This window comes from Magnolia sinica, chromosome 19 (genome assembly GCF_029962835.1).
Source record: "Magnolia sinica isolate HGM2019 chromosome 19, MsV1, whole genome shotgun sequence".
Lineage (NCBI taxonomy): Eukaryota > Viridiplantae > Streptophyta > Magnoliopsida > Magnoliales > Magnoliaceae > Magnolia > Magnolia sinica.
In genome coordinates this window covers 31,077,947-31,101,666 of record NC_080591.1, presented here as the reverse complement: position 1 = coordinate 31,101,666, position 23,720 = coordinate 31,077,947, and the positions used below count along the sequence as shown (strand labels likewise).

Below are 23,720 nucleotides of genomic sequence, written 5' to 3'. Positions count from 1 at the left end.
GATTTTGATATAAGTTCTCTTGTAAGAATTTCTTAGAAACGTGTCTACTATCATATAAGACCCATTAGATCTCATAAAACTCTCAGATCGGTAATAATTATGAAAATATCATTAACCTAGACCGTTAAGTTCTAGATCACATGGTTCCCACGTTCTAGTTAGTGTGAAAATTTATACCATGCCTATGAATCCTAAATTAACCATACATGCTAAATGTCAGCCCTTAGATCATTGTATAAGTGACCTAATGGACATATTGGCCATTAATAGTTAATTTTGAGCCCTTTTAATCTTTGAATATACTTTAAATTTGGGCTCAACCCCTTAAATAAGATGGAAAAACGGATCGACGGAATAGGTGCCTCCATAGGCATCTTTGTGGACCCCACCCGTGATGCATGTGCACAACCTGTACGGGCAACTTCAGTGCATCGAACCACCAGCGCGGTCCAACCGAGTTTGACCCGTGCTTTCCAAAGAGGGAGAGAGCTCTCCCTGTTTCACTCTTCCGCCCGCAACGGACGGACAGTGCCCGTTTTGGGAGCTACTGTGGCCCACCATCATGGCCCACATAGATGATCCAGGCCGTCCATTGTGTCAGGGTCCACCTCCATCCCAACCCTAGGAGTTCCCAGGTGAGGTTGTACACGTGTGTGCACGTGATTTTCGGCAAAAGAAGATCTCTGCACCGTAACTTTAAACGAATAGCGTCTATTTGGGGGCGAGATGGTCCACTCCTATTATCAGACAGGATGATCAGGACCATTCATCATGATCAAGGGGTGAAATCGACCGAAACCTGGCCCCTATTACCTTCAACATCGTCGCAAAGCTAAACAAACTCCACCCAACTGTCGTCCGTAATAAACGTAGAAAAAGAAAGAAAAACAACTAATTCAATTCTCTACGCACGGGAGTTCAATGAAGGGAATTTGAATCGATCATAGCCGTCCAAAACCAAGGAGGATTATTTCTGATCCTTCCCAAGAAACCCGAAAGAAACGATCGACTTCTTTCGAAGTTTCCTCACGTTGTGGAGATTGTTTCTCCCCGTCGCAAGGGACCGTGCGGTCTCACGTCGGCCATAGATTTTGCGGACCAGGGATCGTCCTACAATCAATCCGATCCATCTGATGACGCCGGGAAGAAAGGAAAATGGGGATGATTGGATCCGCCGTGAAAAGGAAGTCATCCTCTCCACCAAGAACGAGCTAATCATGGACGCATGATGACCCATTGAGGGATCATCTGTCAGCCAATAACTTGGACAATTCCGATGGCGAAGGACCAAATTCATCTCAGAGGTGCTGTGCGAACGTTGGCGGTAGCCGACTCTCCAGAAGATTCGAAGCTATGTATAAAAACCCACCGCCAGGTACGCTGCAAAAACAAAACAGAGTGAGAGAGAGGGAAAGCGCGCAGACGAGAGCTACACTCTACGGAAAAAGGGAGATGCCTGGACCATCCAAACCATCTGCCGACCGGGAGGAAAGGAAAAGAAAGAAAAAGAAAGAGAAGGAAGAAAAGAAAAGAAAAGGAAAAGAGAAAGAAAAGAAAAGAGGAAGAAAGAGGAAGAGAGAGTTGGGTTCCAAGTCGACTCGACTGAGTCAGGAATGAGTTGGGTGATCCTAGCAAACCATCCTGGTAGGTAAGGCACACATACCGTCTTCCCCTATTTCCATTCTAGTTCGTCTAAAATCACATCAATACTAGAATCCAAGACTAAGTATAGAGATCGAGTGTAACTGAGTCGACTCGGTGAAGAGATGTATTTAACTTCAAGTTTTGTCCAAACAAAAAAAATTGGCATTGAATGAGGTAAGGCACCCATCCACACAACATCATATTTAAAGGTTTTATTTTAGACCCCCTATTCAAGTGTAACTTCTAAACTCGGTTCATAGGCTCAAATATAACTTAACCCTAATTGTTCAAACCATGTGACTTAAGATGTAGTTTGATGTCAAGGTATATACATGGACATCTAGCCTCGAGTGAGGACGATTTGATTTAAGAGGTGAGGGTTTTATCCTTTAAGCTTATGTTAATTTAAGTTGATATATTTATCCTGCCCTTTTATGCCTTCATGTTATTTTATCGTGCCTTTTACGTACCGTCTGTCTTAATCGAATTGATGCATTTTATCTTGTCTTTACACTTGTCCTTTTTCATGCCTTTTATTTGTACTCAGATTTTCATTACTTTCCCTTTGTTTTCATTTTAAATTGCTATCATCAATTATTGACGCCTTTTTGAGATTTTTACATGATATCCATTGTAAGAGACTTTCTTAGATTCATGGGATGCTATGGATATAAGCCTTGCTCTTGCCTTACCATTAATTTGGCCCTACCACTCTCCATATCCAAGAATCGATGGTTATCGCTCTTTTACTTATGGAGTTGGCCATTGCTACCCATCTTAAAGAATCGGTCGTGCTGCTCTTTTATTTATTGAGTTGGCTTTAACCACTCTCCTCACGATCGAGTTGACTTTTGTCACTCGCCTCTTATTCAAGCTGGTTATTGTCACTCACCCTTTTTCCTTAAGGGCTCGACAGGTGTCTTGATATTCTTAACCGTCCATGGATAAAGGAATTCCCTCTTGATACAAGTACTATGTTGGGAATCCCTCCTTTACTGATCGATTAAATATCATGGACACGTAATTCCATGTTTCTCGGGTGAGAGTGCAGCAGCTGGTGTGTGTAAATGTTCTATATACGTGACACATCAGTTTGGGGAACTGGATGTCGCTTAGTCGCTCCAATCCAGTTTTTCTTGGGGAACTGGATGTCGCTTAGTCACTCCAATCCAGTTTTTCTTGGGGAACTGGATGTCGCTTAGTTGCTCCTTTTTCGGTCTTTGAGAGTTGGTTGTCGCTTTAGTCAGTCCAATCTGGGTTGTGAGATTCACCTGGTCATGTGTGGTGTTTGTCTTGGGATAACTGCGTAAAACCATGTTAAGCATGGGACAAGTCGGCAAATCTCCATAGAATGGGATGCGAGGTGAGTCGGATAACTATAATCACATTCCACATTCTGGCGATCACTAAGAGTGATACACTGCATATACTTTGCTAGGCATGCATCTCATATAGATTGCTTGTGCATTGATACCTCTTGTAGTATGGAGTACTTGACCTATCCGAATATTTATCTTGCTTTTATGAATCTCTTAAATTACTGTTAATCTTAAAGGACAACCGTCACTGTGAGTAGGGCATTGACCCTCTCCCAACCATACAGATTATGCAGGTGGTATACAGATTGAAGACTTAGTGAACGTTCTCCCTAAGGAAGATTAAGTTGAAAGAATGAGAAGACAATTTAGCATTTAGTTTTATACTTCCTCCACGAACTCGATAAATGTAATAAGCTCCCATTGAGAGGGCATTTGATTGTTCTTTTACTGTGATGAAATATAATCAATATAGTTGATCTTATTCTTGTGAATGCTACCTTCAGAAATGTATCTGGATGTGATCTAAATAAAAAAATATGGTGTGATTTTCAAAGCATCCCAGTTTTACATTATTAACACCCGGTTTTCTATGGCACAAGTATAAACTCTGGCCGTGAAATCTCGGGCTGTTACATGAAGGCTTTGCACGATGACCAATCCATGGAGGCAATCATCTAGATTATGTTGAAAGAGACTATCGAGGTAAGGCTGGACTTCCTAGTTTTAACGGTTTATTATGCATAGAAGATTTCTTTGACTGGCTAGCCAAAGTAGAACAATATTTTGATTTCATGGACGTGCCAGAGCATAAAAAGGTGTAATTAATAACGTTTAAATTAAAATCTAGTGCTTCTGTATGGTGGGAGCTATTACAACTCTCACATGCCTGACAAAATAAGACACCTATCTTATCATGGCCACGGATGAGATGCCTTCTTCGATCACAATTTCTTCTTAGTGATTACGAGCAGGTATTATTCCAACAATACCAAAACTGCCTACAGGGGAATCGAACCATCACCGACTACACCAAAGAATTCCAGCGGTTAGCAATATGAAACGATTTGTCAGAAACCGAATCATAGAAGGTAACGTGATTTATAGGTGGGTTATGATCAACGATTTAGGATCGAGTTCAAATGCACCCAGTCGGGACAATGTATGAAGCGGTTCAATTGGCAGGTAAGGAAAAAATGCAACTTGCAAGAGTTCCTACTCGGCCTTATCCTGCAACTCAAGCCCCCATGACGAGTCCCCCGCATGATCCAGTGCTGGCACGGAGAAAAGAACTAGTAGGAGAATATCATCAACCTCCTATAATTACAAATCGTGATACGGAGAGCGACTCATTTAAGCCTCAACATGTAGCACCCACAACAACGAGCCTGAGTAGGATTCCAAATCCTTACTCTCGACCAAGGTTGAACAATTGTTATCGTTGTGGCCAACTGGGCCACTTATCAAACACCTATCCTCAACATCCCACAACACACTTGACCATAAACGAAGGGGGCACTGAAGATGAGGTCGCAGAAGAAGACCCTGGCTTTGATGAACATAAACAAGCCACTGAGGAAGGAACAGATGGCGATGAATGGACGAGAGAGGATCGTGATGAATCTCTAGTTGTGAGGCGATTACTGTACACCCCACAGAAGGAATTACATCCACAGCGACATAATATATTCTGTACATGATGCACTGTCAATGGAAAGATCTGTGATGTAATAATAAACAGTGGCAGTAGCGAGAACATCGTCTCAAGAGTGATGGTGGATAAGTTGCAATTACCAACGATGAAACATCCTTCGCCATACTCAACTAGCTGGATAAAAAGGGTGAACAAGACCAAGGTAACTAAACGATGCACTGTCTCGTTCTCAATTGGAAAAACTTATAAGGATCAAATACTTTGTGGCATGGTCGACATAAAAGCATGTCATATGTTACTCGGTCGACCATGAAAGTCGGACCATGGTGCGACCCACCGAGGATAAGATAATGTTTGCGTCTTCGTCAAGGATAGTCGAAAAATAATCCTTGCACCTGTGGCACCAGAGAACTACCCTGAAGCTTCTAAAGTTGAGGGGAGTTCCCTCCGACCATTCTGGATTTAATGGAGGAATCCAAGGAAACTGACGAGGTATATGTTGTAGTGGTGAAGGGCGAGGAATCGGAGCCTCAAACATTCCTCCAAGTTTAAGGTTGTTACTAAATGAATTCAAAGAAGTCTAGCCTAAAGATTAACCCAATGGATTGCCTCCCATAAGGGACATCCAACATCACATAGACCTCGTCCCTGGGGCTAGTTGCTTACAACCCCAAGTGCAGGGTCGCGATGTAGTAATAATCTCGGTAAGACCGAGGTCGAATCCACAAGGACTGAAACTTGTACGTATTTTGAAAGCAACTAGAACTAGAACTAGAAGAAGATATAATCTAAATCTAGAGAATTTAAGAGAATAATTGTAAAAGATGTAACTAAAACTTGTAAAATTCAAAGGTGGGAAACTAGGGTTTTTAAGGATCCACTTGTAGAGATTAGGGCGATCTATGCTTGATTCATAAACACAACTGGAATTAGAGTCCCATCTTCATCCAATTGGAAGATATCTCATTAAAAATTAAATCTAAACTTACTTTGATCTAATTTTCAATGAATGATAGGTATGAGAACTAAAAGTGACTCCATCACTAAACCATGGCCATGAGATAAAGCAAACAATAGAATATACCATTCCACAACCAATATAGGAGAATTATGAACGTTAGGAATAGAGGTGGGCATATTAGACCCGATCCGATGGATCCAACCCAACTTGGTACCGTTCCGAACAGAACCGACGGCCTAGATCGGCCTAATCAAGTTTGTCAATCCGGATCTGATAGTTTTACGGGTCGGGTTCGGATAGAAGTGTATTTGGACAGGACCGATCTGAAAACCCGGACCGAAAGGGTCCAAACCGACCCGACCCGAGATGTAAATATCCCTCTAAAAAAAATTTCCCGTCCAGATTTTTCGTTTAGCGCCAAAAAACCCTGCCCTATCTCTCTCTATCTCTCTATATCTGTCTATCTCTCTCTATCTATCTCTCCATTTCTGTTGAAGAAGAAAGTAAGGAGAAGGTTGTTAGAGATCAAATCCTTCTCTTTCTGCTATTGGAGATGGTGTATAGTTATGTACGAAAGAGAGAAAGAGGGAAAGAGAGAGAGTCGCAGCAGAAGAATGGTTGGCATACAACAGTTTACCGGCTGTCGTCTTGATAGTCAGACCCAAAGACGGAAGCGGATTGGCTGGTGTCCGAAGCGGATCGGCTGGTTTAACATTAGCAAGTTTTGTGGGTCTGATCACGAGGTATGTGTTATATCCAAACTGTCCATCCATTTGGCAAGCTTGTTTTAAGGCTTGAGACAAAAAATAAGACATATCTAACCATCAACTGGACCACACTGTAAAAACTAGTAGGAGATTGAACGTCTACCATTGAAACCCTTTTTAGGGTCAAAGAAATTTTGGATTAATATGAAATTTTTTTTCCTCTTCATTTAGGTAAGGACCTTGTGAAATTTATTTTTCCTTCACTTGTGACCTTATGAATAGATTGGATGTAAAATAAATGTCATGGTGGGCCCTATAAATTTTTTAACAGTGAAAATCATTATCTCCACTACTATTTATAATGTGGTCCAGATGATCTTTGGATATGATTCATTTTTTGAATAATGCTATAAAATGATCTCTAAAATCAGATTAACGGTGTAGATATAATAAAAACATCAGTGTGGGCCCAGTAGCTTTGATCTCCTTTGAACCGTCCTCACAACGCAGAGCTCGAGGAGCGTCGCCCGACACGTGCCTAGAGCAGCTATATATAGCTGGTACCAGCTACGGATACTTGGGAATTTCAAAGCTTCTCCAAGAAGATACAAGAGCTGGGAAATGGGATTGCGTACTGAGTTACTCAGTAGGCTTTATCGTATTGAGTAAACTCAGTTGGGCCCACCTTGAATATATGTTGTTTATCTAATCCGTTCATATGCTATTTCAGCTAATTTTGTAAGTTGAGCTTAAAATTAAAGCATATACAAAGCTTAAGTGAACCATACCACTGGAAACAGTGGGAATAATGATTTCGACCGTTGAAATATTTCTAGTGCCCACAATGAAGTTTATATGTCATCCAACATGTTCATAAGATAAAAAAGACTTGGACAGAGGTAAAGAAAAAATATTAGCTTGATCCAAAACTTCGGTGTCCCCCCAGAAATTTTCAATGGTAGGCACTCAATTCACACTATTTCCTGTGGTGTGGTCTATTTGATCTTTAGATATACTTTATTTTTGGTATATGGAAATGAAATTAACTTTTAAAATGGATGGACAGTGTGGATCAAATAGATAAATCATGATGGATCCCACAGAGTTTACTCAGCATGCAATCCGCTTCCCATGGCCGGTGTAAAGCTTATTCAAGAAGCTTGTTGTGCGTTTTCATCCTACTAGATAAACTATGTGGGGCCCGTCTTGATTTTTTTTTGTTTATCCACACCATCCATCAGTTTTTTCGGATCATTTTAGGGGTTGATACTAAATTTTAAGTATATTTAATAATTAAGTAGATCGCATCATTGAAAAAACTAAGAATAATGATTTCCACACCGTTGAAAAAAATAAACGATCCGGACGTTGCCCAATCCGATCCAACTTGATTTTCCTGACTAAGTCAGACTCGGATCAGTTCAAACCAGCACATGTTCGGGTCTGACCGAGTCAGCTGACTCAGACTCGGTCCCGATTCTATCCGAGTTCAGGTTGAGCCATGTAAAATCCGAACCTGGTCGGGTTGGGCCAAATCCGAGTCGACTCGGTCCGATGCCCAGCTCTAGTTAGGAAGAATTCCATCACCCAACCATGTCCAAGAGATGATGGTGAACAACAGAGTTCCCAAGTTCACAATCTCGATAATGAAAAGAACATACTCAAAGCTATCGCAGATCTATTGTAATTTAAGTCACAAAAAACCATTGAAAACTAAAAGTATTTCTTATAAGCAAACTAAAATCAAGGATAGTTCAACTTAAACACGAATCAAAGCAATAGAAAGATCTCATCATGCTATAAGCTTCACCTCTTAGCCCTAGCTAAGAGGTTTATCCAATCATAGACATGATTGAACTAAAAAATCCTAAAGAAAAGCATCAAAGAAAGGGAAAAGGATTAAGGAGGAAAGAAGAACTCCTGGGGCCGGTCGTCCGCTCCTCTCTCTTTCTTTCTTCTTTTCTCTCTTTTTCTTCTCATGTCCTCCTCTCTCTCTCTCTCTCTCTCTCTCTCTCTCTCTCTCCTCCCTTTATAGGGTGATGTATGTCTATTGGAGTGGAGAACTGACCTTTCTTTTGCAACAAGAGGCGGTGAGAACGTGTGCAGCAAAAGGCAGTGACCTAGCAAGGAACCCACGGATCGCATCTAGCAAAGCCAATTTAACAATCCTATTGCGGGATCTATGTCGATCAGCCTTCGTGGGCTTGGTTGAAACTCCTCAGGGAGAGGTTTGGATAGTTAGGATCATGGGTCCGATCCTGACCACGATCGCACAAGGGCCTCGAATGTCTGGGTTTCCTCTGGATGTTGTTGCTTACGCAAGCTTCTTGCGGTGAACCCAGCGGGGTCCATGATCAATGTCGGTGAGGAAATCCACTCCGTCCATTGGATTCTCCTCAGAATTTCAGTCGAAGATGGATGTTTTTGGCTGTCCGTTGATGCGGCCCACTGAATCTATGCTTCTGTCATCTGTCCTACGTTTGAATGTAATCTTCTTGTGAGCATGTGCATGGGTGCACATGATCACCATGGTTGTGGTCGGCTTCCCCTTCCGGACACAGTGAACAGCTCGGATCATCCATCCGATCAAAGGTGGTGGGCCACAATGCATTACAGCGGATGCCCGCCCACACGCTACGTAAGAGGAGAGAGAAGATCTCTCTCGAATTTGAATTTATAGGGACAAACCACGTTTGGCACGACCTGGTGTTTGGTGTACTGTGAGCGCACCCCCTGTGGTGCACGTGTAGCACTCGTGTGGGTCCATCATTGATGTTTCTGATAAATCCACACCATCCATCTCCCTTCCCATCTAACTTAAAGGGTTGAGTCCAAAATTGAGGCATTTCAGGTGGGCCCCAATTTGGTGATTTATGGCCGATCTTTCCGTTGACTACTTCTACAGAGATCCGGCGGTTACAATTTTACGTGTACGATTACTTTTCGATACTCAGACCGGATATAAAGTTTTATGCCAAATGGATGGTGGAAACCCTATGATCTTGCACTCAGGATGATTTTCAGGCTTTCTTATCTTCAATCACTTGGTTTCCTCGGATCTTTGGCGTGTGAATTCTTCAATCTCAATCTCTTAAGATCCGTCCCTTGCCTTGGTGATTCTTGAGCATCAAATCTAAACTTTTAATATCATTTTCAATCTAAGCTCTTAAATTCACCTTGCAACACAAACATGATTAAAATAGAGCATTAAGCATTATCATGTTCATAAAACCAAGTAATAATTGGGGTCTAATATGCAATATTTGTCCCTCAACACAATCCCCAACCAGCATTTTCCTAGTCCCGAGCAAAGTATGTGAAAAATATTTCGAGAATCATAGGACAATTTCTATAAACTCAAGTGGTTATTGAAAAACAATCCAGATAATAGAATTCTAAGATGCATCAATGTTGAGTCATATTTTCTCCTAAAATTGAGCGCTCGGTAAACTTCGTGGTCAAGTTCAAAGTATTAATCCATCATTTAGAATAATTCTAAACATTGAGTGCTGTGAGTGCATAATGCAATCTCGACTTATCACAATTAAAGGTCCAATCATCAATTTTCTTAATAACATTGATAACCAAAAAGAGCATTCTGGATAACCCAACTTAAACCAAAACTTGTCTTACAGTTCAGCCTTGTTATTCTTCCAACTTTTGATTTTTCCATCGACGGCTTCACACTATGTCAACCTTTTTTAAGATCTTTAATAGGTAGTCGTTTTTTATGACAACTGTTTTTTATTAGCTGGGTATTCTCCTTTTTTTTAATATGATGGACAAATTCCCCAGGCTGGTTCCTTCTATGCTTAATGATCACCAAGTTAACATTTCAATATTGAACTGAAACCTTAATGTGTAAGCTAGATGTGACATGCGAAAGCATGACTCAATCAAAACCTTCTAATCATAGATTAATAATTCGACTTAACTGTGAAATCTAGCAAGCAACTGCATCCAAGAGTCATAAATCACCAACATTAAGCATCTTATACTTCTAAATCAAGAATGGCCTTCAAAATCACTCTAATTCACAAAATTTTTAAAAAAAAATTTAAATTTCACAAATTTGTTTTGCTCAAGACTGAGAAAACACTGATTAGGTAACCTAATGTCCCATCCCGAACTTAAAATCTATATTGTCCTCAATGTAAAAGATATGAGCATGCAATGCACATGAGACAATGAAAGTAAAGGAGAAGTGATGGGAAGATAGTACCTGATGGAGAAAATTTTGAAGCTTTTTCCAAAGGATCTCAACGTGAAGGTGGGTCAGCACAAGAGTTAAACCAACAAATAGCAACCATCCTAAAACAAATGGAAAGCAACCTATCCTAATAGCATAAAGCTAACTATCATAAAACGGCATAAAGCAAACTATCCTAGAACAAAAAATAAAAACCTAACTACACCTCTGTCAGACTAAGAGGTCAATCCTGATAAACAGGATCAGTCAGAGGTATGGACATGCCCTCTGAATCAAATTTCTCCACAAATAGCTTTAATCGATGTCCATTTACTTTAAACTCATTAACATTAGTTGGATTCCGAATCTCGACAGCCCCATGAGGATAAACATTGATAACAGTGAAAGGGTCGGTCCAACAAGATCAGATTTTTCCCCGAAAGAGATGTAATAAAGAATTATACAAAAGGACCTTCTGACCTGGTGTAGATGATTTTTGAAGAATGTGCTGGTCGTGAAATGCCTTCATCCTGTCCTTGTAAATTCTCGAGTTCTCATACGCATCGTTTCGAATTTCTTCAAGTTCATTCAACTGAAGTTTGTGTAGCGAGCCAACGTTGTCCAAATTGAAGTTCAAATTTTTAATCGCCCAGTAGGCTCTATGTTCCAACTCCACAGGCAAGTGGCAAGTTTTTCCATAGACAAGTCTAAAGGGAGACATTCTAATAAGGGTTTTAAATGTAGTACGGTAAGCCCATAAGGCATCGGTCAATCAGATTGACCAATCCTTATGGTCAGAGTTAACTATCTTTTCCAAAATGTGTTTAATCTTCCTATTAGAAATCTCAGCTTGCCCACTTGTTTGTGGGTGGTATAGAGTGCTCACCTTATGAGAGATACCATATTTCTTCATTAAATTCGCGAATGGCCTATTACAAAAATGTGAGCCCCCATCACTAATGATGGCTCAAGGCGTTCTAAACCAAGAAATGATGTTCTCTTTTAAGAATTTAATGATCGTTTAATGGTCATTATTCTGGCACAGAATCACTTCGACCCATTTAGTGACATAGTCTACGGTGACCAAAATATATAAATTTTCAAAGGATTGGGGGAATGGTCTCATGAAATCGATGCCCCAGCAATCAAATAGTTCTATGATAAGGATGGGGTTCAAGGGCATCATATTTCAACGGGACAAAGCTCCCAACTTCTAACAACGCTCAGAAGCCTCGCAAAACTCATGAGTGTCCTTGAACATAGTGGGCCAGTAAAAGCCACACTGCAGAATCTTAGCCGTGGTCTTTTTAGCAGAAAAGTGACTACTACAAGCCCATAAGTGACACAAGGAGATGACACTTTGATGTTCATCATCTGGCACACATCTCCTTAAGATTTGATATGGGCAATATTTAAACAAATACGGATCATCCCAGAAGAACGTGTGCACCTCGATGAAAAATTTCTTCTTATCTGACATAGTCCAATGTGTCGATGTGAAACCTGTGGCAAGATAATTAGTAATATCAACAAACCAAGGTGAATGGAAGACTTTGAATAGTTGTTCGTCAGGGAACATGTCATTGATATGTGTCGTCTTAAGGGAATTAGGGAGATCAAGGTAGGAGAGATGGTCATCCACTATGTTCTCTACTCCTTTTCTTATCTCTTATTTCCAAACAAATTTTTGGAGTAGGAGGATCCATCTAATCAGGTGGGGCTTAGCATTCTTCTTAGAAAGAAGATACTTGAGCACCACATGATCTGTGTAAATAATGATCTTGGATCTGATCAAGTAGGACCTAAATTTGTCCAAAGCGAACACTACGGCTGAGAGTTCCTTTTCAGTACTTGAGTAGTTCACTTGGGTAGGATTTAGAGTTCTACTTCTGTAATGAATAACGTAGAGCTTCTTTTCTTTTCTCTGGCCTAAAACTGTCCCAAGAGCATAGTCAGACACGTCGCACATAAGTTCAAAAGGAAGGCTCCAATCGGGTGGCTGCATGATAAGTGTAGTGGTTAACGTGCCCTTAAGCTTAGTAAAAGCTTCCTGGTATTGCTCAGTCCACTCATATGGTGCATCCTTTTGAAGTAGATTACATAGAGGATGAGAGAGGTGACTAAAGTCCTTTATGAATCTTCTATAAAAATAGACGTGTCCTAAGAAGGATCGAATGTCTTGTATGTTCCTGAGTGGAGGTAGGTTAGAGATAAGATCAATTTTAGCCTTATCTACCTCAATTCCCTTGGACGAGATGATATGTTCAAGGACAATTCCCTTACGAACCATGAAATAGCACTTCTCCCAATTGAGTACCAAATTCTTTTCTTCACATCTTTTCATCATACATTTAAGATTCTCTAAAAAATCACTGAAAGATGGACCAAAGATAGAGAAGTCGTCCATGAAGACCTCTAGATATTGCCCCACCATGTCAGAAAAAATACTCATCATGCATCATTGAAAAGTGGCAGGGGCATTACTAGTCGGAATGGCATCCTTCGGTAAGCAAAGGTGCCAAAAGGACATGTGAATGTGGTCTTTTCCTGATCTTCAGGAGCTATCTCTATCTGGTTGTAGCTCGAATACCCGTCAAGGAAACAATAGTACGAGTGACCAGTTAGCCTTTCCAAGATTTGATCAATGAAGGGCAAAGGGAAGTGGTCCTTCCTCGTAACGAATTCTTTTCTTCACATCTTTTCATCATACTTCCTGCAGTTAATGCATATTCTCCAACCAGTAGTAACTCTAGTTGGTACGAGTTCATTGTTGGCATTGGCTATGATGGTGATTCCGGACTTCTTATGAACCACCTGAGTTGGACTCACCCCTTGGCTATCGGATATAGGGTATATGATACCCACATTCAAAAGCTTAAGAACGTTGGCCTTAACCACTTCCTTCATGTTTGGATTTAGTCTACGTTATGATTGATGAAAGGTCTTCGCATTATCTTCAAGATAGATGTGGTGAGTAAAAACTGAATGGTCAATTCCCTTAAGGTCCACAATCGCCCATCCAAGGGCTCCCTTATGCTCAATGAGAGTAGATATGAGCATACTCTCCTGTTCTTGCTCAAGGTGGGAGGAAATCACTTGGTATGTCTCATCTTGACCTAAATAGACATATTTCAAATCAAAGGGTTAAAGTTTTAGGTCAAGCTTCGGTGCCTTGAGGTTAGACGACAGAGGCACTTCATCAGTTTGGGGCAACTCTTCAAATTGTGGCCTCCACAAGTTAACTTTAAGTACCAGCATAGTATCAAGCATGACACTCATCTCCCTAATCATGTCATCATCAAAATCATGGGAGTGGGCCAGGCACATCTCTAGAGGGTCAGATGATAAGGTCAAAGGTGTTCTATCTTCCATGAAAGAGTTATCATGTTAATGTCGTGGAAATCATCATCATCCTTTAACCGTCTGCCAGTATTGAAATAGATATTTAACTCCAATGTCATATTCCCGAACGACATACTCATGACTCCATTCCTACAATTAATGATTACGTTTGAAGTGGCAAGGAATGAGCGATCAAGAATGATGGGAATCTGAGTGCTTATGTTGTTGATGGGTTCCGTATCCAGGATGATAAAATCTATAGGGTAGTAGAATCTATCAACCTAGACCAACACATCCTCAATTATCCCTCTCGGTACACGACCTGAGCGATCAGCAAGTTGTAATGTGGTTAGGGTGGGTTTTAATTCACCCAAACCTAACTCTTTGTAAACCGAGAAAGGAATTAGATTTACTCTTGCTCCTAAGTCAAGAAGTGTGTGCTCTATTCAGTAGTTCCTACTTACACAGGATATGGTTGGGCTACCAAGATCTTTGAATTTCTGTGGCACATCTTGCTTTAGGATGGAACTCACTTTCTTAATTAAGAAGATTTTCTTTTGAATATTTTGTTTAACCGCGTCCAGTAGAGGGATATTGACCTTCACTTGTTTCAACACCTCTAAAATGTCCTGAGAGTTAGAGAGAGATTTTGGTGCAACCAACCGTTGGGGGAATGGGGCAACTAGCTTACCTTGAAGTTTTGGTTCTAATTCGTATAGAGCAATGCTAGGTCTATCATTGTTGTCCTCTTCTGGGTCCTCAGGCTTTTCAGTCCTAAACGGAATAGTTTTTTCAATGGTCTTCCCACTCTTAAAGTGGTGATAGATTTAGCTTGCTCCATTTGGTTTGAAGAGCTCGGGTCGCTAACTTCATATTGTGGTTTTGGATTGGGAAGAGGTTGAGCTGGAAGGCATCCCTTATTCCCAATCGTATTCCTTGTGTCAAGTCCTTGTATGGCTTTTGTAATGTCTTGTAGCATCCCCTGATTGAAAAGCTCTTGCTTTTAAAGATGTTTTAGAACCGGATCCTCTTGAGGTTTCTCTTGATTTGGAATTTGGTTTAAAAAACTTTGAGGGGTAGCAGATTGTCCATTCCTCCAACTAAAGTTTGGATGATTTCTCCAACTAAGAATGTATATATTGGAGGTAGGTCCATTGAAAGGTCTTTGGTAATTGTTCACGGCATTGGATTGCTCATTCAACACCTCTTAAAAGGTAGGTATCGTTGGACAATTTTCAGTTGTGTGAATGTTGTAAGCAGAAATGCCATAAACGGTTTCCTTAATCTTATCTTTCTTTAATTCCATGGCTTCAAGTTTTCTGGTGAGATTAGTCACTTTAGTATTGATTTCATCATCATTTTTCAGGAGATACATTCCATACCTCCCTTTAGATTGAGTTGGCCTAAAGATGGTGCTTGTTTTGGGGAGATGTCCCATGATTGTGTGTTTTCAACAACCTTATCAAAATAATCCCACACCTCATCGGCACTTTTATTCATAAATTCCCTATTACACATCGTCTCAACTAATTGGCGCATGGGAGATGTCAGTCCATCATAGAAAAAGTTCATGATGCGCCACGTTTCAAAACTGTGTTGTGGGCATGAACTGACAAGATCCTTGAACTACTCCCAACATTGGAAGAATGTTTCATCTTCCTTTTGGGCGAAGTTTATGATCGACTTTCTAAGGGTATTTGTCTTATGGTATGGGAAAATTTTCTTTATGAACTCCCTTATCATGACATTCCATCTACCAATAGATCGAGGACGTAGTGAATGTAACCACGTCTTAGCTTTCTCTTTCAAAGAAAAGGGAAAGAGTTTTAGCCTGACCATTTTGTCAAACACGTTAGGAAAATATAGAGTGGCTATGATCTCATCAAACTCTTTTAAGTGTAAATATGGATTTTCATATTCAAGGCCATGAAATTTTGGAAGGAGTTGGATCACCCCTGGCTTGATATCCATGTGTCCAGTATTTTCTAGAAAAACCATGCATGAGGGCGTGCTCACCCCCGCCGGTTGTAAATAATCTCGTAAAGTACAATTGGTATTTACTACATCACAACCCTACACTTGGGGAGTGAACACTTTTCCAACCCGAGGTTGAGGTTATCCTTTGGCCAGTTGATTTGCAGCTATAACCTTAATTAACTCTGGCCTGCAATGGATAGTTAACCCCTCAACCAATCCTCCTTCACTCAAAAGACGTCGAGTGTTGTCACGGACCCACTTGGGCATGAAACACTCTCAGCTCTCAATCTCAGATTCTAACCTAAACCTAAAAAGGAAGAAAGGAAATAGAAATCTAGAATTAGAAAGAAGTTACTAAATTGGAAGTTCCTAAGTTAGGTCCTGCAAAACAAAATAAAACAAGTTAGTTCCTAAAATAGGAATTCTAAAATTAAAAAGTTCTAATAGAAAGTAAACTAGTTTCTAAAAAAGGAAAACTTCTAAAAATAGAAAATAGAAGTTTCTAAAAGACTGATTAGGAAAGTTCCAAACCCTAGAATTAGAAAGCAAGTTAGTTTCTAAAGATAAAAGAAATTCTAGAATTAGAAGGTTTCCAAAAGCAGAAAATAAAACACAATCATAAAAATAGAAAAATAAAAAGATTAGAAAGAGATTACCAATTTAGAAAGTCTATATCAGTATCCTATAAAATAGGAAAGTTAGGTTAGTTTTTAAAAATCAAACAGAAAGACCTAATCCTGAAATTATAAAGTATAAAAACTTAATCTTAAACTAATCCCAAAACTAGCTAATCTCAAAAAAATGCAACTGTTAGTGCCCGACAATGGCGCCAAAAACTTGTTCACAACCCCAAGTGTAGGGTCGCGATGTAGTAATAATCTCGATAAGACCGAGGTTGAATCCACAGGGACTGAAACTTGTACGTATTTTGAAAGCAACTAGAACTAGAACTAGAAAAAGATATAATCTAAATCTAGAGAATTTAAGAGAATAATTGTAAACTACGTAACTAAAACTTATAAAATTCAAAGGTGGAAAACTAGGGTTTCCAAGGATCCACTTGTAAAGATTAGGGCGATCTATGCTTGATTTATAAACACAGCTGGAATCAGAGTCCCATCTTCATCCAATTGGAAGATATCTCATTAAAAAAGTAAATTTGAACTTCCTTTGATCTAGTTTTTAATGAATGATAGATATGAGAACTAGAAGTGACTCCATCACTAAACCATGCCTGTAAGACCCGTGTCCTAGTCCGTACCGTTCTATTGGCTTCCGCGGTCCTTCCGGTCAAATTACGGCAACCTTCACACCGTAACTGACATTTGCGCGCGACCCTAAGCCAGGTCCCGCACACCGACATTGGCTCGATCCAAAACTTTATCTTGGCGACCGCGCCGTCGCCGAGTTTCCAACGCCACGACTTGCGTACCGAACTGATACCCAGACCGGGAGATGTGGACCTGCGTTCATTCCGAAGAAACGCCACGCGTTGCGAATCTCGAGGGAATCTCTACGATATGTCTCATCAATCAATGTCAAGTACAAGCCTTACCTCAAGTACATCAACCCATCCCTACTTTTTTCAAAAGTTCACTCTCTTTCCACCTCACCACTCCTCTTTTTTCAAATTTCAACCACAACCATACCACTTTTACAAATTTTCAACCCAACCCATCACCCATCACACCTCACCCATCCATATCATCTCTCTCTCTCTCCCTCATTTCTCAAATCTCCCAAGCAACTTAAGCCTCACACGTCCAAGCTTCCCTCTCCCTACCAAGTGTGGTCCACCTTCTCATCTTCCATCTACACCCTCTCATCTCTCATCCACACCATTAATCTTCCATCATCCACCGTCCAAGGCAAAGGCAAGGAGCATTTGAGGCCAAGGGAGCAAGGAGGAGGCTTAGAGGTGGGTGATCCACCGTTGAAATCTTAATCTTTAAGGCCCACTTGTTGTGGGACCCATTTTGATGTATGTGTTGTATCAATGGAGGGCCCATAGTGGCGGGGTCCCTCCTCTCTATCTCACCGTATATTTCTCTCTCTCTCTCTCTCTCTCTCTCTCTCTTTCTTTGTGATGGTGTGGATCCCACCAATGTGTTATATTTACCCCATCCATCTACATCAGACGGTGTGGCCCACTCTATTGCAGGTGATGATCCACACCATCCACTGTTTGGATGGACCCAATACATCCCCTTTTTTGTATATTATATTTCATATAATATATATATGATGTATATAATATATATGTATTGTATATATATATAATATAAAATATATATTATATGTATATATATGTATACATATAGGTGGGCCATGTCCAAGTGGGACCCACCACAATGCTTGTATTATATGTGGACCGTCCAGCATCCGTGGACGTTGGACGTGGAGTGGTAAAAAGAGAGAAGTGCTAGTTCACAAGCCAGCTTTTAAAAAAAAAGATATAATAATAAAATAATATATTTTTTTGGGCACTTATGTAGGCCCCACCTAGATGTATGTATAAGATCCAAGCCATCCATCCTCTTCCTCAGATCATTTTAGGCGTTGAACCAAAAAATGAGGTTGATCTGGTTTCCTGGCGGGCCATGATTTAGGAAACAGTGTTCCTACCTTTGATTTACTCCCTGATGCTCCTGTATATCAAAAACAGCCCAATATTAGACTCTTTGGGATTGTATTGAGCTACAGGGATCAATAGCTGGGATGGATTTGTCTGAGGTGGGCCCCACCTATCAAAAACCACAGATCTAAGGTTTTTTTTAAAAAAAGGGAAGAAGCATGCAGCACTGCCGCTGTCAGTATGCAGCAGGCGCTGCCTGTGGCTGACGAGCGGGCGGACGAGCTGGGGCACACGGCCCCAGCTGTGGGCCCCACGTGATGTGTTTCAAACATCAACACCCTGCGTTTGGTGGGCCATCCTCCTGGCTACGGTCCACCTAAAAATCAGCCGTAAACGGAACTCAGGCGGGCCATACCATCTAAAATCATGTGAAGACATGCCTAAAATATTTAAAATCATTTGGTGGGGCCTACCTGAGTTTTGGATGTTGCTGAAACTTGGTCTGGACCGTTAGCCAGGTGGGAACCACATAATGGGTGGGCTGGATTTGTGAACTAAGTTTCAGTGGGCCCCACACCCACCACCAGGTCCAAGTGATCTTATAAATAGGTTGGACGGCATATAAATATCACGGTGGGCTCCTGCCCACGTGACCAGCCAACAGTTTGGTGGCAAATAAACATTTCAGTGGGCCCTACTCCCTGGTCCATGTGACCTTATGAACCGTTGGATGGCAAATATATGCTCCGGTGGGCCCCAGTCCCACCCAGGTCCACATGACCTTATGTACAGGTGGGGTGTAAATAAACGTTATGGTGGGCCCTGGCCCACATGACCTTATGTACAGGTTGGATGTAAATAAATATTACAAGTGGGCCCAGGTGGGTGGAAAATAAATATTACAGTGGGTCCTACCCTGGTCCACATGACCTTATGAATAGTTGGTTGGAAAATAAACATTATGTTGGGCCCTAGATTGCTTTGAAAATAAACATTACTGTGGGTCGCGGTCTGAATGACCTTATCAATGGGTTGGATGGGAAATAAACATTATGGTAGACCCCACATGGGACCCACTTATGTATGTATTGTAAACCATACACTCCATTAGAGTGGGCTCCATCATGATGCATGTGTTTCATCCAACTGTCCAACCATTTTGGAGATAATTTAAGGCCCATTGTTGAGGCCCATTGTGATGTATGCAAGGCCCATGCGACTAGGCCCATGTTGATGCATTTGTGGCCTGTCATTGAAGCCCACCTTGATATGTATATGTGAGACCCATGTATGAGGCCATTTGATGTATTAGAGGCCCATGGGTCAAGGCCCAATAGGATGTACATAATGTCCCTTGTAGTGTGACTCTACCATAGCATATGTATTGACATTCATACCAGGCCATGCCTTGGGAGCAATGCTGGTTTGACGTCCACATTGATAATGTTGGTTAAATGTCCGCATTATAACTCTCCCTAAGGCCCACTGATAGGCCCATACTTGTGATAAGTAGGCCGTCTAAGCCCATCTCCGTTATACACAGAGCTCATCTTTTTATACATGTTTAGTATAGATCCATGATTCATGATCATCCGCATCATATGTATGCCTGATGTTGGTTTGATGTCCACATTGAATAGATAATGTTGGTTAAATGTCCGCATTATAACTCTCCCTAAGGCCCACTGATAGGCCCATACTTGTGATAAGTAGGCCGTCTAAGCCCATCTCCGTTATACACAGAGCTCATCTTTTTATACATGTTTAGTATAGATCCATGATTCATGATCATCCGCATCATATGTATGCCTGATGTGAGGAGTGACCGATCATAGCATATGCCTTCTGGCAGACTGTTTATGGGCTCCCTGATAGGCGGAGTTGCCCCATATAAGTGCATGGTACATGCAGGATTGTTGCATGACTGACAGTGTAACTCATGCACTTGCATTTGTGTGATTGTAGTTACTGTATGCCCTAGCAACATCAGGGCCATAGCCTCCACAGACACATCGTGGATGGCAGGATTAGATTCTGAAAATATTTGGTTCTAGCATACGGGACACATAGATGTCCCTGAGTGAAAAGCCCTAAACTCGATGATACCAGAGGATGACTCTAACGTCGAGACCGAGTGGATATATGAGCGCACGAGGGCCAAATACCAGGAGGCCGCGTCTCCTACTGTGTCGTAGTCGGTTGGAAAGGGGTGTGGCCTTACTCACCCGAGAATAGGGGGCAATACTAGGCTGAGTTTGACCAGCTCATGAATGGGTCTGCTATCGACGTGCCGGATAGGTATTGACAGACTATTGGCCAGGCGGATAGTGAGGTTTCTTACGCTCATTTGGACTATGCGGCTTGGAGAGCAGCAGTGCCTCTTGGAGTGTACTAAACCCCAGTGATTATCCAGAATGAGAATTGTACTGATATATGATGAGGTTTGGCCTGCTTGAGTTGCATCTCGCATCGCATGGTCGTATTATGGCCGATGACATTCATATCTTGCACCGCATAGCCTTGGTACGGCTAATTGCATTCATGTACTCATCACCATGATTCCGCATTACTCTGACCTTGCATTCTGAGCACGCTTATATTGCGCACACACTTATACCACCCTCTAAGCTTCTTATAAGCTTATGCACGATTGATGCGTGCAGGTGACGCCAGGACGCAGCTATAGCATAGTAGCAGCACGAGCATGCAGACGAGCTTTGGAGTTTCTATCTTTTGCATTATCTTGTATTTTTTCCCTTTCAGACGCATTGTACTCAAAAGTTTTTGATCATAGTGGATTTTGTGGTGGTGTTCTTGTGGTTATTGTTCGTGGGTTATGCTTTTGGTTATGCTCATTATGAATCAGACTGATGATTATAAATCCTCCTTGTAGTATCCCAGGATCGGAACCTGGTGAATGGGTGCCGGGAGCCGAGAATGGGGTTCTACGGAGGCTGTCGGCGCTGGATTCGGCGATCGAAAATTTTGTGAGCCCGGTTTTCGAGTTCGAGGCGTGACAATGTCCATGAGACGAAGCAAACAACAAAATGTACCAATCCACAACTAATCTAGGAGAATTATGAACGTTAAGAAGAATTCCGTCACCTAACCATGTCCAAGAGACGATGGTGAACAACAGGGTTCCCAAGTTTACAACCTCAATAATGAAAAGAACATACTCAAAGCTATCATAGATCTATTGTAATTTAAGTCACAACAAACCATTGAAAACTAAAAGTATTTCTTATAATCAAACTAAAATCAAGGATAGTTCAACTTAAACATGAATCAAAGCAATAGAAAGATCCCATTACGCTACAAGCTTCACCTCTTAGCCCTAGCTAAGAGGTTTAGCCAATCATAGACATGATTGAACTAAAAAATCCTTAAGGAAAGCATCAAAGAAAGGGAAAAGGATTAAAGAGGAAAGAAGAACTCTTGGGGCTGGTCGTCCCCTCCTCTCTCTCTTTCTTCTTCTCTCTTTTTCTTCTCACGTCCTCTCTCTCTCTCTTTCTCTCTCTCTCCTCCCTTTATAGGGTGATGTAGGTCGGCTGGAGTGGAGAACCGACCTTTCTTTCGTAGTAGGAGGCGTTGAGAACGTGCGCAGTAAAAGGTGGTGACACAGCAAGGAACCCACAGTTGCATATGGCACAGCCAATTTAGCGTTCCTGTTGCAGGATCTATGTCGATCAGCCTTCTTGAGCTTGGTTGAAACTCCCCGGGGAGAGGTTTGGACGGTCAGGATCATGGGTCCAATACTGACATGATCGCACAACAGCCCCGAACGTCCGGGTTTCCTTCGGATGTTGTTGCTTACGCAAGCTGATTGCGCTGAACACAGCGGGGTCCATGATAAGTGTCGATGAGGAAATCCACTCCGTCCATTGAATTCTCCTTGGAATTTCAATCGGAGATGGACGTTTTTAGCTATCTGTTGATGCAGCCCACTGAATCTATGCTTACATCATCTATCCTACGTTTAAATGTAGTCTTCTTGTGAGCGCGTACATGGTGCACATGATCACCATGGTTGTGGTCGGCTTCCCCTTTCAGACACAGTGAACGGCTCATATCATCCATTCAATCAAAGGTGGTGGGCCACAATGCATCACAGCAAACACCCGTCCGCATGCTGCATAAGAGGAGAGAGAAGATCTCTCTCAGATTTGAATTTGTCAGGTCAAACCATGTTTGACCTGTCCTGGTGTTAGGTGGACTGCGAGCACACCCCCTGTGGTGCACGTGTAGCACTCGTGTGGATCCCACATTGATTTTTCTGATAAATCCACAACATCCATCTGCCTTCCCATCTTAAAGATTTGAGTCTAAAATTGAGGCATTTCCAGAGATCAGGTGGGCCCCAAATCGGTGATTTATGGCTGACCTTTTCGTTGGGCCACTTCCACAGAGATCCAGGGGCTGTAATTTTACGTGTATGGTTATTCAAAAGCTTCCCACAAAGTTCTCTAAGGGAGCAGATTATTCAAGAGCTATATGGAGGTGGCCTTGATGGATAGCTCGAGCGAGACAAGACACGAGCTCTTGTGAAGGAGCAGTATTACTTGCTGCGATTGGTACGTGATATGGGAAAAGTAGTGCAAAGTTATCATGTTTGTCAGACCTCCAAGGGATAATTTTAGAATACGAGCCTCTACACCTTGTTAGTTGTGCCTAACGGCTCTGGGGATGATTTATCTATGGACTTCGTCCTTGGTCTCCTACAAACACAACACAACATGGATTCAGTGTTCGTGGTGGTAGATCGTTTCTCCAAGTTGACGCACTTTATCCCATGCAAGAAGATTCTCAACGCAACACACATGGCGAATCTATTCTTCAGATAAGTCATACGGCTACACAAGATTCTCAAGACCATTACTTCTGACCATGACATGGAGTTAATTAGCCACTTTTGGTAGACTTTGTGGACTCGATTCGATACACAACTTTAGTTTAGCAATGCCTACCACCCACAAACTAATGGGTAGATTGAAGTTGTGAATTGCATGTTGAAAAACCTCCTTCAATGTATTTTAGGTGAAAAACCGAAGCAGTGGGATTTGGCCTTGTCTCAAGCGGAGTTTTCATTCAACAAAATGGTGAACTGCTCGACAAGAAAGTCCCCTTTCTAGATTATTTACTATCGAGTGCCTCGCCACACACTTAACTTGGTCCCTCTGCCCAAGCTCCCAAGCATGAGCATTACAGTAGAACATGTAGCAGATAGGATCATGGGCATTCATGCGGAGGTGCAAACCAAGCTACATGCCTCAAACGAGAAGTATAAGGAGCAAGCAAACAAGTATCAGCGATAAAAGGTGTTTAAGGTGGGTGACCACGTTATGGTCCATTTAT

General features: G+C 41.5%; 1 non-coding gene across 1 annotated transcript; it reads left to right on the top strand.

Moving 5' to 3' along the window:
• The first annotated feature begins 15,401 nt into the window (after positions 1 to 15,401).
• Positions 15,402 to 15,508, top strand: LOC131235834 (small nucleolar RNA R71). The gene has a single exon (XR_009166354.1). It is a non-coding gene; the product is annotated as a small nucleolar RNA R71 (small nucleolar RNA).
• The last annotated feature ends 8,212 nt before the right edge of the window (positions 15,509 to 23,720 follow it).